Source organism: Astatotilapia calliptera, chromosome 11 (genome assembly GCF_900246225.1).
Source record: "Astatotilapia calliptera chromosome 11, fAstCal1.2, whole genome shotgun sequence".
In the NCBI taxonomy this organism is placed as follows: domain Eukaryota; kingdom Metazoa; phylum Chordata; class Actinopteri; order Cichliformes; family Cichlidae; genus Astatotilapia; species Astatotilapia calliptera.
Window position 1 is genome coordinate 34,451,753 of NC_039312.1, and position 15,983 is coordinate 34,467,735.

The 15,983-nt window shown below is 43.0% G+C and overlaps 2 long non-coding RNA genes across 2 annotated transcripts; both read right to left on the reverse strand.

The window, feature by feature from the left end:
* Window positions 1-11,229: 11,229 nt before the first annotated feature.
* Window positions 11,230-12,830, reverse strand: LOC113032214 (uncharacterized). The gene is made up of 4 exons (XR_003273847.1): window positions 12,406-12,830; window positions 11,828-11,872; window positions 11,648-11,677; window positions 11,230-11,263 (listed from the first exon to the last, which is right to left on the reverse strand). It is a non-coding gene; the product is annotated as an uncharacterized LOC113032214 (long non-coding RNA).
* A 1,082-nt stretch (window positions 12,831-13,912) lies between these two features.
* LOC113031775 (uncharacterized) lies at window positions 13,913-14,739 on the reverse strand. The gene is made up of 3 exons (XR_003273778.1): window positions 14,478-14,739; window positions 14,220-14,343; window positions 13,913-14,046 (listed from the first exon to the last, which is right to left on the reverse strand). It is a non-coding gene; the product is annotated as an uncharacterized LOC113031775 (long non-coding RNA).
* Between the last annotated feature and the right edge of the window lie 1,244 nt (window positions 14,740-15,983).

Consider the following 15,983-nt stretch of genomic DNA (forward strand, 5'->3'; position numbering starts at 1 on the left):
TGTGACTTGGTTCAAAGATTTTGAATCAACTCTTGATAATTTTTTTTATTAGGGATAATTATTCTCTTACCTTTGAGTCCTGAGCTGCTCTCTGACAGCCTCTGCACCAGATCAGTTCTCTGCATGTCCCTGAAAACATCAATGGTTACCTCCACAGACTGTTGGCCACATGTTTGCACCATCGCGTTCACTATATGTTTTCTGTTTGTACTCGGTGGGAATTGTGGAAGGCCCCTCTGAAAACATGTGAACTGCAGGAACCACATGAACTCCTTGAGATCCTGATCACTCAAATCCTCCCGTGTTTCTAGAAGCAGATCTTTAACAGCTGCCATTGTTGCAACCTGGAAAATTCAAACATTCATAAAGAAAAATTAAATATTAATGTTTCTGTTGCTGTTTTAAATATTAAAACTAATTGAAATCACGTTTTCTCAAAAAAATTTAATATAAAAAAGCCAACATTTATAAAGAAAATATATCATTTCCACACTAAGACATTTTTTGGCATTTCTATGATGATGTATGATTTTTCTGATGATCACCTAAAACACTCAGACACTGTGCAAACGAGCTGGCCCCAGTGTTTTCTGGCATTTTCAACTCCTCACTGCAGGCATGTCATGTGCCTGCCTGCTTCAAGTCCTCTACCATAATCCCTGTCCCCAAGAAACCTAGGATCACTGGACTAAATGACTACAGACCCGTGGCTCTGACATCTGTGGTCATGAAGTCATTTGAGCGCCTGGTTCTCTCCTATCTCAAGACCCTCACGGCCCCCCTCCTGGACCCCCTGCAGTTTGCATATAGAGCCAACAGGTCTGTAGACGACGCCATCAACATGGCCCTACACTTCATCCTGCAGCATCTGGACTCCCCAGGAACCTACGCCAGGATCCTGTTTGTGGACTTCAGCTCTGCCTTCAACACCATCCTTCCAGACCATCTCCGAGGCAAGCTTTCCCAGATGAATGTGCCTGATCCCATCTGCCGGTGGATCACTGACTTCCTGTCGGACAGGAAGCAGCACGTGAAGCTGGGAAAGAATGTCTCGGACTCCCGGACCATCAGCACCGGCTCCCCTCAGGGCTGTGTTCTTTCTCCTCTGCTCTTCTCCCTGTACACCAACTGCTGCACCTCCACCCACCAGTCTGTCAAGCTAATCAAGTTTGCAGATGACACCACCGTTATTGGGCTCATCTCGGACAGGGATGAGTCTGCCTACAGGAGGGAGGTTGAACGTCTGGTGTCTTGGTGCAGCCACAACAACCTGGTGCTGAATGCCCAGAAGACAGTGGAGATTATTGTGGACTTCAGGAAGCACACAGCCCCACTCCCCCCCATCATCCTGACTGACACCCCCATCACCTCTGTGGACTCATTCCGCTTCCTGGGTACCACCATCACCCAGGACCTGAAGTGGGAGCCCACCATCACCTCCGTCATTAAGAAAGCCCAGCAGAGGATGTACTTCCTGAGGCAGCTGAAGAAATTCAACCTGCCAACACGGACGATGATGCAGTTCTACACTGCAATCATCGAGTCCATCCTCACCTCCTCCATCACCGTGTGGTACGCTGGAGCCACTATCAGGGACAAACAGAGACTGCAGCGTGTTGTGCGCTCTGCTGAGAAGGTGATTGGCTGCAGACTCCCATCTCTGCAGGACCTGTACACCTCCAGGACACTGGGGCGTGCAGCTCGGATCTCAGCTGACCCTTCTCACCCTGGACACAGTCTGTTTGACCTGCTCCCCTCAGGCAGGAGGCTCCGGTCCATTCGCACCAGAACCTCTCGCCATAAGAACAGTTTCTTCCCCTCTGCTGTTGGACACATGAACAATAACCATATGACTGTTCCCGCCACTAACACATGACCCTACGCTGTGTCACTGCATCATTCTGTGTTTGGCACTGATCACCACCTGCACTCATGTATATATCTTTCTACATAGCACTTTTAATTCTTATTCTTATTTTTATTTTCATGTCTATTTAAGCATTTATGACAGTATGTTTGCACTGAAGCACCGCAGCAATTTCCTAATGTTGTAAACCTGCTCAACATTTGGCAATAAAACCCTTCTGATTCTTCTGATTCTGATTCTGATTCTGATTCTGAAAACACAGATACATTTAGTAACGAGGGCCTGAGCATTCACAGTGTGAAGACCTTGTTGTGTATTCACTATTATTATTATTATTGTTTGTGAAGGTTCTCAGTCATCCAGGTCATCGTAGTCTAAGGAGCTTAGAAAGAAAAGTGTCTGGACTTCTTTAAGTTGCTTGAAGACGTTTCACCTCTCATCCGAGAAGCTTCTTGAAGACCATGGCATGAAGACCATCACTGGATTCAGGCCAACCAACAGCAGGGGAGCTGAGGGAGGTGAGAATAGAGCCAACGAGTTGAATCTGTTTTTCAATAGATTCGACACCACAGTGTCTGCTCACTCCCCCACAACCTCACCTGTAGTCAGCCTGGAACCCAGAGCCACACCACTGTGCCAGCCTCTCTCTTCACATGGCGCTGTTGCCTCCTGTGAGATTCCTGACACCCCTCCCCCACCCATCACCTTCACTCAATACCAGGTTGAGATGCAAATGAGGAGACTTCACTCAGGCAAGTCTGCTGGACCAGACGGAGTGAGTCCCCTTGTCCTCAAGGCCTGTGCCCCCCAGCTGTGTGGAGTCTTTCATAAACTGTTTATGCTGAGTCTGAGTCTGCAGAGGGTCCCGGTGATGTGGAAGACATCATGCCTCGTCCCTGTACCAAAGACGCCACGTCCCAGTGGCCCCCAGGATTACAGGCCCGTGGCACTGACCTCCCACATCATGAAGACCCTGGAAAGGCTCATCCTGGACCAGCTGCGACCCATAGTAAGACCACATCTGGATCCCCTTCAGTTCGCTTATCAGCCTTGTCTCGGAACTGAGGACGCCATCATCTACCTGCTCAATCGTGTCTACACCCATCTGGACCAGCCGGCGAGCACTGTGAGGGTCATGTTTTTTGACTTTTCCAGTGCTTTCAACACCATCAGGCCGACCCTCCTGGGTGATAAGTTAGCAGCGATGCAGGTGGATGCTTCTCTGGTGTCCTGGATTGTTGATTACCTGACAGGAAGACCACAATATGTACGTCTCCCACAGTGTGTGTCTGACAAGGTGATCAGCCACACAGGGGCACCACAGGGGACTGTCCTCTCCCCCTTCCTCTTCACCCTCTACACCACAGACTTCAGCCACTGCACAGAGACCTGCCATCTTCAGAAGTTTTCTGATGACTCTGCGGTGGTTGGATGCATCAGCAGGGATGATGAGACAGAGTACCGGGCTGTGGTCGACTCCTTTGTCACGTGGTGTGAGCAGAATCATCTGCAGCTCAACGTGGCAAAGACCAAGGAACTGATCGTGGACTTCAGGAAGACCAGGAAACACTTGACCCCTGTTTCAATCCAGGGGGTCAGTGTTGACATTGTGGAGGACTATAAATACCTTGGAGTACACATTGACAATAAACTGGACTGGGCTAAAAACACCACAGCACTTTACAGGAAGGGCCAGAGTCGTCTCTATTTTTTGAGGCGACTGAGGTCCTTCAACATCTGCCAGAAAATGCTGAGGATTTTCTATGAGTCTGTTGTGGCCAGTGCGATCCTCTATGCTGTTGCATGCTGGGGGAGCAGGCTGAGGGTCGCAGATGCCAACAGACTTAATAAACTGATCTGTAAGGCCAGCAATGTTGTGGGGATGGAGCTGGACTCCCTCAAGGTGGTGTCGGAGAGGCGGATGCTGTCCAAGATAAAGACAATGTTGGATAACACCTCCCACCCACTCCATGACATGTTGGTCAGTCACAGGAGCACGTTCAGTGAGAGACTGAGATTACCGAAAAGCACCACTGAACGACACAGGAAATCATTCCTGCCTGTGGCCATCTCCCTGTACAACGCATCCACTTAACACACTGGTTACTGCAACAACTACACATGTTTCTTTTCCAACTATTTATTTATGAGTGACTTATGTATGTACAGTGGGGCAAAAAAGTATTTAGTCAGCCACCGATTGTGCAAGTTCCCCCACCTAAAATGATGACAGAGGTCAGTAATTTGCACCAGAGGTACACTTCAACTGTGAGAGACAGAATGTGAAAAAAAAATCCATGAATCCACATGGTAGGATTTGTAAAGAATTTATTCGTAAATCAGGGTGGAAAATAAGTATTTGGTCACCTCAAACAAGGAAAATCTCTGGCTCTCACAGACCTGTAACGTCTTCTGTAAGAAGCTTTTCTGTCCCCCACTCGTTACCTGTATGAATGGCACCTGTTTGAACTCATCATCTGTATAAAAGACACCTGTCCACAGCCTCAAACAGTCAGACTCCAAACTCCGCCATGGCCAAGACCAAAGAGCTTTCGAAGGACACCAGGAAAAGTATTGTAGACCTGCACCAGACTGGGAAGAGTGAATCTACAATAGGCAAGCAGCTTGGTGTGAAAAAATCAACTGTGGGAGCAATCATCAGAAAATGGAAGACATACAAGACCACTGATAATCTCCCTCGATCTGGGGCTCCACGCAAGATCTCATCCCGTGGGGTCAAAATGATCATGAGAACGGTGAGCAAAGATCCCAGAACCACACGGGGGGGCCTGGTGAATGACCTGCAGAGAGCTGGGACCAAAGTAACAAAGGTCACCATCAGTAACACACTACAACGGCAGGGAATCAAATCCCGCAGTGCCAGACGTGTTCCGCTGCTGAAGCCAGTGCATGTCCAGGCCCGTCTGAAGTTTGCCAGAGAGCACATGGATGATACAGCAGAGGATTGGGAGAATGTCATGTGGTCAGATGAAACCAAAGTAGAACTTTTTGGTATAAACTCAACTCGTTGTGTTTGGAGGAAGAAGAATACTGAGTTGCATCCCAAGAACACCATACCTACTGTGAAGCATGGGGGTGGAAACATCATGCTATGGGGCTGTTTTTCTGCCAAGGGGACAGGACGACTGATCCGTGTTAAGGACAGAATGAATGGGGCCATGTATCATGAGATTTTGAGCCAAAACCTCCTTCCATCAGTGAGAACTTTGAAGATGAAACGAGGCTGGGTCTTCCAACATGACAATGATCCAAAACACACCGCCCGGGCAACAAAGGAGTGGCTCCGTAAGAAGCATTTGAAAGTCCTGGAGTGGCCTAGCCAGTCTCCAGACCTCAACCCCATAGAAAATCTGTGGCGGGAGTTGAAAGTCCGTGTTGCTCGGCGACAGCCCCAAAACATCACTGCTCTCGAGAAGATCTGCATGGAGGAATGGGCCAAAATACCAGCTACTGTGTGTGCAAACCTGGTAAAGACCTATAGTAAACGTTTGACCTCTGTTATTGCCAACAAAGGTTATGTTACAAAGTATTGAGTTGTATTTTTGTTATTGACCAAATACTTATTTTCCACCCTGATTTACGAATAAATTCTTTACAAATCCTACCATGTGGATTCATGGATTTTTTTTCACATTCTGTCTCTCACGTTGAAGTGTACCTCTGGTGCAAATTACTGACTCTGTCATCATTTTAGGTGGGGAACTGCACAATCGGTGTATGTATGTATGTATATATATGTATATATTGTACTATTCTTAGTTAGTGTATTGTCTGTCTTGTCTTAATGTTGGTTTAAAATGGAGCACTGTAACAAAAAATAATTTCCCCCAGGGATCAATAAAGTATTCTGATTCTGATTCTGATTCTTCAGTTCTAGGATCAAATGGTGGAGAGTCCCAGATTTAAACCCAGTGGGAGTTTCCCCCCAAAGACGGACGAAGGACCCCCTGATGATCCTCTACCTAATCACATGAGCCAAGGTGTGAAAACGGGTGTGGGTCACAATCAGCCAGGGTTTCAGGTGAGCTCAATGTGAAACCTGGCCCCACCCTATCATGTGATTTCCTGAGGTCAGACGCCCCAGGATGTGAGTGGGCGTTAAGGCGTCTGGGAAGGATCTCAGAACTGGATTATAGATGGCAGAGAGTTGGTGTCATAAGCCGTGTGTACATTGGCATCCTCGAGGATGCCAATGTACACACGGACAGACAGGACAGATGGTTTGAAAGAGGAGTGAAAGAAGCCATTTCTGTCCACTGTGAGCGACCATCTTTGAACAGTGGCGGTGGTTTACGACACCAACTGTCTGCCATCTATAATCCAGTGTTGAGATCCTTCCCAGATGCCTTAACACCCACTCACATGCTTTTCTTTCCAAGCTCCTTAGACCACTATTATTATTATTCAGGCAAATGAATCACTTTTTTGAGGACACACATATAACTGAGAATTGGATAAGAAGGGCCTCTGCCTTTGACCACCACTCAGTACATGTTAAACCCACCCACTGCACTGCCCCCTGCAGGTGGTGGGCCTACAGGACGATGGGCCCGAGCCACCCAAAGAGCTATCCAGTCTAATTGATTACATTATGATTGTCATTCTGCATCTTACTGAATAAAAGCTGAGCTCTGCACAGAGAGGATGAGGGAATATGTTGAGAACAAGTTTTGGTATTTTTAACTATTTACTTACTTGTTGGCTCTGAGCTGCTGTCTGACAGCTGCTGAGTCAGATCCGTCATCTTCATCTCCATGGTTTTCTTTACTGACTGTTGGCCATAAGCCTGTAACATTAAAAACACTGTGTCCTGCGGGTCTGCCACCTTCAGCAACCTCCATGGGACGGCTGAGTTATATTTCCTCTTGAGGCCTTTCTTTAAGTCCATGAGCTCGCTGTCACTCAGATTCCCCAGTGTCTCTGAAAGCAGCTGAATGAGAGACTCCATCGTTTCTACCTGGCAAAAACAGAGGTCACATGACAGACATGTGCAATTCAAATGGTTGTTCCACCTCTGATTAACAGAAAATTGTTCAGTTTGTTAAAGGAAGATTCATTTTCAACATGATACTTTTCAAAGCCCGAAAATACAACTTTTCACCTCTGACCCATTTTCAGGCATGAAAGTTGTCTTTTATACTGCCATGACTGAATTTCTGCAATCCTTCTTATCCACTGCAAACCTATTGCAACTATTATATCATGATGAGATGCTGTGGGTGAGGACACGTTCAAGTGCAGCAGTAGAGACACCACAATGTTTGGAGCAGGGGCGATTTTAGCCCATTTTCGGGGGTGCTGAATGAATCAAAGCACCCCCAAAGATTTCTTACTTTTTTTGACAATATTTGCTGTTTGTGTGACACACTGCTAAAAATATAAAAAGCATACAGTACTTGGTTGAGACGTAACATTTTAACAACAAAAGTATAGATAACCCCTCCCCCCTCCCAAAATGGTTTGTTCCAGCTCCCCCCTCCTCTGGCTCTGGCGCTCTTGCTGCCAGAGCGATGGTGGCTGAGACGCAGGGGAGTGGAGGTGTAAGTGCCTGGCTTAAAACAGGACATATTAGCTGCATTTAACCTTCAGTTGCTCTTTATATAGTTAGGTAGGAGTCAGGCCATGTTTCTTTTTAGCTGAAAAACATTACACCAGGCAAGGGCGTAGATTTGGTTTTGGCATTGGTGGGGACGGATGATTCAACCACCGAACCCTGCCCTGTTTCTTTTTTTCCCCTTTTTGTCTTTGCTTCTTGATAAAAGTAGAAGTATACTTGCCTACATATGCTATTCTACATGCTTTTAAACTATTTAAAATCACAACTCATAGTTTTATATGTGAATGATATAATGTTAAATTACTATTAAACAAATGACTGACTAAGTATTTCAGGCTTTAGTTCAGCCATATTCCATATAAATCAGGTATCATACAAAAATAAAAACAGCTTCAAATACAGTCATGACAATAAAAGAATATGACTTTAAGGACTTAACAACATTACTTCAGTTATAGCACACCAACATCTCTGATACATTAGCACTAAGGGAACACTGAATGACCTGCTGGTTTTTGTCCATAAAACTACTCATCTAAGATTACCACAAAGTAAAAGATCTCTCAGCAAGATTATGCAACATTTTAGGCACTATTGCCCCGATCAAGTCAGTGAGCTGAGATTTTCTATTCTAAACATGAACTACTGTTACAGCAACATGGACTACTGGTGTCCCACACAACTCAATGTCCACTGTGTGAAGCAGCCAAACACATGCCTGCTCCTCTCGTTAACTGAGATAAACTGCTGGCATATTGGTTTTGCATCTATACTGTCCAGTCTCTCCTGGTGGACACACAGCAGCATTGTTTAATCTCATTTGAGTCATTGTTGACCGTAGCCAACTTTTTAGTCCTCTGAGAGCACTGAAGCTTCTTTCAGCCTCAGTACCTGCGTTCTATCCTCAGATTAAAATTATTATTAAGTGCCTGATGTGCCTCATGTTTGGCCCTGGCTCTTCCCCTCTGACTGCACTAGGACATATTGCCACCTGATAAAATAACACACTGATTCGTGCCATATAAAACGTGAGACGTGTCAATTCAGATTCTTTGTCAAATACACTAATGAATCAATTTACATCAGCAGCCCAACAATTGTCATGATAATAAATACTATTTAATCTACAGCACCAAATCATCAGTCAGTCACCTGTGAGCTCACCTCTCCACCTCTGTCTGAGCTACAACATGGCAGAGCTGCCTCTGTCACCTGATCAATAACAGTGAGACATTCCACATACATGCAGTCACACATGTGCTTCAAATACAGTCATGAACCAACAAGTCATCATCAAATTTCACCTGTGATCTTGTATCACCATTGCTCTCTGAGCTTTGTGTTGGTTCTGCTGTCACCTGACAAATAGGACATACATGACAATAAGAATAAAATGTGGAGCTGCTTCAGTGTTTCTGTGACTTTGTGCAGATCTTGACTGATCAGTAATGTTTGTAGGCTGAGTGCATTTTTAAAACAATGTGTGCAAACTGCACTACAAGGTGGATATTTGCAAAAGCATGACTTCCTCATGACATTTTGTCTCAAAAATTAACCCTATGAATACGTCAGTGCCATTAGGATGTAATTATTGTGTCACCAACATTTTAACGTTAGACATATAATTCTAACAGCCTCTGTAAACTAATACTGTTCGAGGCTGCCGTTTTCTCTGACAGTTTCAATCAAAATTAGAAATGCTGCTCTGAGACTGAGAGAACTAATAGTGCTGCCTGTTGTGCAGTTAGTTTCCAAAACACGTTATTCATGGTTACATACAATTTTAGACTGATGTGGGCCAAAGCCTAGCACAGCCTGTAACGTTATTATGACGGACACATTTTATGAGTTAATTTGGCTTTAAGTGACTTGCAGGTTTCTTTGAAAAATACTTTCTTATATCCAGGTTCTTCCTTTTTGCTGCCATCCTCCTCTCCTGCAGGCTTGCAGCTGCTAAAACTAAACAGAGCTCCCTGAAAGGCTCAGCCAATCACATTGGCCATATTTGTCACATGAGGTAGGACTCCAGTAGAGAACGTAATTTAACCCTTTCTGCACCGCTGGGTGAATGAGACGCTGACAGATCTTTTTTTTTTCTTTTCTTTCTATCGGGTTTGATTTTCTTTACTCGAATAGATCAAATTATTGGTGGGGACATGTCCCTTCCGTCCATGCCAAATCTACGCCCTTGCTCCTTAGACTATCTGGGATAATAAATTTCATATTGCATGCATATATGTCTACCAATTAAATCTGGCCTGAGGTCTGCCATGTTTTAAATTCAGTTATTTCTCTCAGAAATTTGAGATCAAAATTACGACTGTGTTACCTTTATACTGTCACTAGTTAGTGCAAATAGCTCAATGGGACATAGAAACCTTTAAATTAAATTCCATCACCTGATATATATTCTCAAATAATATCAACGCTTTGAAAGCTGTTTACGGTCAGAATTTTTTGAAAACTGTAATTGTAAATAAATTCAAACAATTGAGCTTCTCTCTCTGTGTTAAATATAATTCCCCAAAGCAATGATAACTTCATTGTATCCACAGAAGGGAGTTCCAAGCTCGAGTGAATAAATAACTACTTGATATCTTCAGTGGCACAGGAGACGAGTGGACATCATATTTCTTGCAATGATGCAATAAATGACTTTGCCTCTAGAAAAACTAGAAAACAGGTTCAAAGAAGAGGGAGGAGAAAAGTAGAGTTATGTTTGATTCCTAAACCGTGTTTGATATCTTGTTTTGGGAAGCTCAGGTAGATATTATTGGCTCATCATTCAAACCCTTTTTACTGCAGACAGGCACAGTGCAATACTCATTACACTAGAATTTAAAATCTGACATTTTACTTGATGCCAGAGGAGAGTCCTGAGGGTCGTTTTACATTTAAAAAATGCAAATTTAAAAATATGTACAGTTTGAATATAGATACAGTCACCTATATAACAAATTCAAATCAGCTGCAACAAAAGGCTAATACACACATTAATGAATCAGTAATTAAGGCCAGTGACATCATGTAAATGATCCTGATTTCATTTTAGGTACTTTAGGTGAAGTCTGATGCTCAAAGCTTTGCAGATTAATTACAAAGTAAGTTGATTGAGGAGGATCGTGACTTTAAAGTGTTTAAATATTTGTTTAGCCAGTTTCAAAGGTCAATTTATTAAATTCTTTTAATTCTTCGAGTTTAATTCTGGTTTATTTTTAAGGACAATAAATGTTTGCATTATGTTTTACTTTATAGAAGATAATGAAATCTGAAAATAAATTTATGACAGTTTGAGTCATGGATAAAAACATGGCTGATGACATCGTCAGTTCATCTTTAAATGATACAATTTACATTTTTAATATAAAAAATTTTAAATATCCAAAGTGTTTCATGTAAAATGGATCAATTAAAGGAGAGTCACTGAGGAGCAAAGGCACCACATAGCAGAACAATTTTCCACAAAGAAAAGACATCTCCACCTTTTTAATGTAAACATGTTATGTTCAGGTAGATCGTGTACGTTTGATCTAGAAATGTGTTTTTTCCCCAACACATTTACTTCTTTGAAAGGTCTTCAACGAGAAATTTCTCATTTGCCAAAAGGCTTTCATAGAAGATCTCTTTGCAGGCTGCACTGGCTTTCAGGGGACCACTGTAGAGCTCCCTCATCCTGTCCTGAGAGGTAGGCAGAGCTCTAATTTTGTCATATTGTTCTTGGTCGATAACTCCCTTGTATTGGAGCTCATCCAAAATGGGTGCGATGTTGCTCACTCTCTGGATCAGCTGGACTCTGTGTTTATCCACAAAGTGGTTTTCTGAGGAAAGATTGCAGAGATTCATCACATATGTTGATAATCAAAGACTAAATCCATGCATAGCTTACATCCTCTGTTACTTATTTCCAAACAGAACTCACTGATATGTGTTAAACATTAAAGACTGATTCATTGTTGTTTCTTTTTACTTTGTACATAATCAAATCTAACTCGGTATCTTTCTGCTTTTTTCCCTCTTCACCCTCAAACCAGTCAAACAGATGTCTGCCTCTGCCTGAGTCTGTTTCTTTCTTCCCCTCTCTGACACCGTCTGATTATTGGATGCCAATATTCAGCACTAATGTTGTCATACCAAAGGGAACCCACCACAGCCAAACACAAAGTGCAGTTCTTTTTATACACAAATCATGTGAAACATCTTACCTTGTACTTTACCACTTCTTTGGTTTTCATCTGAAAGTGAAAAAATGAACCAGTGAAAATAGAGAAACACTATTTACTGGGCTGATCTACCAGTAGGCGTTAGCTTTAATAACTGTCAAGTGTTCTCCGACTGTGAGGTGCCCACACTTGAAAAAGACCAGACTTTGAATTTCACTCAACTTTATTTTGACCAGGTAGATAGGTAGGTAGCAGCAGGTAAAAAACCTTTCAACACAAAAATAAAGAACATTTCATTAACCATTCAGATAAATTACATGCATTACACAGAAGACAGATGAAATAACAAAATACACTTCAGTAAAGCCATTTACCATGTGGTTAACTGTTAATTTAACTGTGGTTCTTAAATATACAAAATGTGTCTTCTTTGCATTTAACATTTTTATAAACAATTGTATTTTAAAGTATACATTTTAGAGTTTACAAACATTTTAATAGAGACTTTAAGGATTTTCTTAACAAAGAATTATTTTCTTTAAATCAAAATCAAACATTTATTCACTAGTTTTACGATCCACCCAAGGATTTGGGGGTAACTATTTTTAATATTAAGTAACATAAATATGTGGGAACACTAACTGCACAAACAATTTATTCAAACTTAAGCATTCTTTTTTGTCAATATAATTTCTTTAAACTTAAATGCAGCAACTATTTCCCTAAGCATAAAACATTTGCACAACTGAGCTTCCATAGTTCCAAATATATGTGCAGCAAATGTGAGCTCAAGAGCTTACCGATAGCCCGTCTTGTTCAAAGTCTTCCTCACAGTGGAAAAGTGGATCGTACTTTGTTTGCTGTCCTCTCAGTATGTCACACATGGGTCAAATGACTGCTGCATGCATTTTAAGGTCTACTAGGCACGCCCACCCTTGATTGCTCTAATGTGGCTCACCTGGCAGGGCGGCGCACACCAGGCCGCGCTTAGTTGTTGATTGCACCCAAGGTCTAAACAGCGGCCATGCGCAAGCAGCAGCACCGAACAGGTAGAGGGCAGGAGGAGGAAGAGAGGAATAACAGCCACACCTACTAGGTCAGCACTGTCGTTAGCTGAATACAGCCACAGATGATGTCGTCTTCACTGCCCTGCACTCTCTCTTCATACATGTGAAATATAACAAACTCTCTCTCAGCAGGCTGTTTGTGAAGCTGACTGGCAGACTCGTCAGAATCAGAATCAGAAAGGGTTTTATTGCCAAATGTTGAGCAGGTTTACAACATTAGGAAATTGCTGCGGTGCTTCAGTGCAAACATACTGTCATAAAAATATAAGAATAAGAATTAAAAGTGCTAAGTAGATAGATATATACATGATATATACATGAGTGCAGGTGGTGATCAGTGCCAAACATGGAATGATGCAGTGAACACAGCGTAGGGTCATGTGTTAGTGGTGGGAACAGTCATACGGTTATTGTTCATGTGTCCGACAGCAGAGGGGAAGAAACTGTTCTTATGGCGAGAGGTTCTGGTGCGAATGGACCGGAGCCTCCTGCCTGAGGGGAGCAGGTCAAACAGACTGTGTCCAGGGTGAGAAGGGTCAGCTGAGATCCGAGCTGCACGCCCCAGTATCCTGGAGGTGTACAGGTCCTGCAGAGATGGGAGTCTGCAGCCAATCACCTTCTCAGCAGAGCGCACAACACGCTGCAGTCTCTGTTTGTCTCTGATAGTGGCTCCAGCGTACCACATGGTACCACACTCTGGTCTTCAGGAACACATTGTGCAACTGGATACTGGACTTCCTGTCAAACAGGCTGCTGTTCAGACTGGTAATCACGGCTCCTCCCCTCTAGGGCCACACTGGAGGCCCCCAGGGTCATGCACTCAGCACCCTCCTGTTCATGTTGAACAGCCATGACTGCTCTCACAGACATGGAGAGAATATCTTCATGAAGTTAGAGGACAACACCACCATCATCACTCTGTTGGAGGAGATCAGCCGTGCACAGCTGTGCAGTTTGGTGCAAAGACAACAACTCACTGCTCAGTGTCAACACATGTTGGAGCTAATGGTCAGACAGCAGGAGAGTTTACTTCATGGTGAGAATACATCAGTTACATACTTCACCATGAACAGGTGTTTATTTTATATCTGAATTATTTCTTCATTCACATTTTAGTTACCAGCATAAAGAGATCACAGGAACATTTGCCATCTGTGTTGCATAATGATCACTAAAATAAACCTTCAAAGTGAACGTGGTACAGTGATGATACAGTTTTGTAGACGTGCTTAAATCTTACCTTTTCTAACAGTGCGGGTCCAAACTGACTGAAGCTCTTTCTGGCGTCAGTCTGAGCTGGAAGTCACTGTCTGGATTCTTCATGTACACTTCAAAGAAATTTGGAGTTCTGCTTTCATATCTGAGCTTTAACGCCTGTTAAAGAATGAAAAGATAAAGTCAGAACCTGTAAGATATTTTTCCACTGAGGGAGAGAAATCTGATGATTATTCATTCATATAATTTAAACAGACTAATATATTTACTGACCTTACACAGATTTATAAATTGTTTTGGGATCAAATGAGCAGTAAATAAATTCAACATACCTGAGGACAGATTTCTGCACCATCCAAATCTGCTCTTAGGGTGAAACAATTAAACATTTTCAAGGACTTTTCTGGATGCGGCTTTCGGATGATTTTGTATCCACAGGATTCTTCTCTCCATCGTCTACAGAGCGAGAGAATATATATGTTTATATGTGTGTGTGTAAAGATGCTACAGGGATCCAATATTGTAATATTACTGTCTGCTGATTTATTTGTTGCACATTGTCCATCTTATACTGTGAAACATGTAATAACCTGCTGTAGCCCAGGATCACGTGGGATCAGATAAACATGCAGTGTGAGGAAAGCTGTGTTGGTCTGATATATCAACACGTTACAGTTGATTTCCACAGGAACGCCCACTTTCATCAGGAGCGCTCTTGGAGAGAAAATCAGACACTTTTTCCACAACATCTCCACAGTCATCTATGTGAAGGACTGCAAACTTGTCCAATATGTCAGGGACGTCATCTGCACAAGAAAACTTGAATCGTAAATGTAATTTATTGTTAAATAATAATGTCTTCATGTCCTCTTACTGATGCAGATCCAGTGTGGCAGGTGAACTTCATTTAACTTCCCAGCAGTGACTGTGACGTCCATCAGAGGACCTGCAGGCATGTATTGTCTGCTCTCCATCCTCTCCATGTGTCCGTTTTTTACATATTTATTTGTTTTTGACTTGTATTTGGTTCCTGAGGTGATACCTGATCATCTCTGCACCAGATTCTGCTCATCTTCATTAAAGCCTTTCTGGTCACCTCCACACACTCTCGGCTGTACTTCTCCATCATCACATTCACTACATCCTGAGTGTTTGCTGCTTTCAGTTTGCTACTTGAGATGAGGAGTGAATCTTTCTGCTATTCAATCAGTGACTTGAATTCATCCAAGTGAGCAGCTTCTCAGTCGTCATAGTTACCACCTGGAAAATGAAAAAGTCATTTTGTACCTGCAGGACTGAAGCAGCCGGTCACTTCTTATGCAGGAGGTGCAGGGCCAGCGATGGTGACACAGCAGATCCTGACACGTATCTACACAACTACATGGATGTTTGCTCCTTCATGTTGAAATTAGCGTCACATGTTTAAATATAGTCTTTAAATGATTTTGAGCAACCTTTGAATGAAAGATGTCCAACATCACACATCACAGGTTACATTTTCATATCGTCAGTTATTTCCACCTGCATTTTGTTCCTATGAAGTTACAGCTGAATAATTCAGTTTGTCTTTTAAAGGTAAACTATAAAACTTGCTAAGGTTACAGGTTTCCATAATTTCCTTCAGGATTAATAAAGTATTATCTATTAAGGACAAAACGGGGGGGTTACCACTGTCCCGGGTTCGACTCCACCACCAGACCTTTGTGTGTGGAGTCTGTATGTTCTCTCTGTGTTTGTTGGGTTCTCTCCGAGTACTTCAGCTTCCTCCCACAGTCCAAAGACATGCAGTTAGTGTGGTTTAGTTAACTGGTGATTCTAACCTGCCCATAGGTGTGAATGGTTGTCTGTCTCTCTGTAGTAGACTGCCGTCCAGGGTGTACCCCGCCTCTCGTCCTGTGGTAGCTGGGATAGGCTAATAAGGATAATGGATGGGTGGAAAATGTAAACTGGGTTAAATGATTAAGATAAACCTCACTGACACTTGTTCTTCGTGCTGCTGGATTAAAATGGAGTTGATGGAGTCGACGCTGATCAGCCTTTGTAGAACTGAACGCTCCAGAAAGGCTGGAGTTTAAATGAACGAACGAACCAGAAAA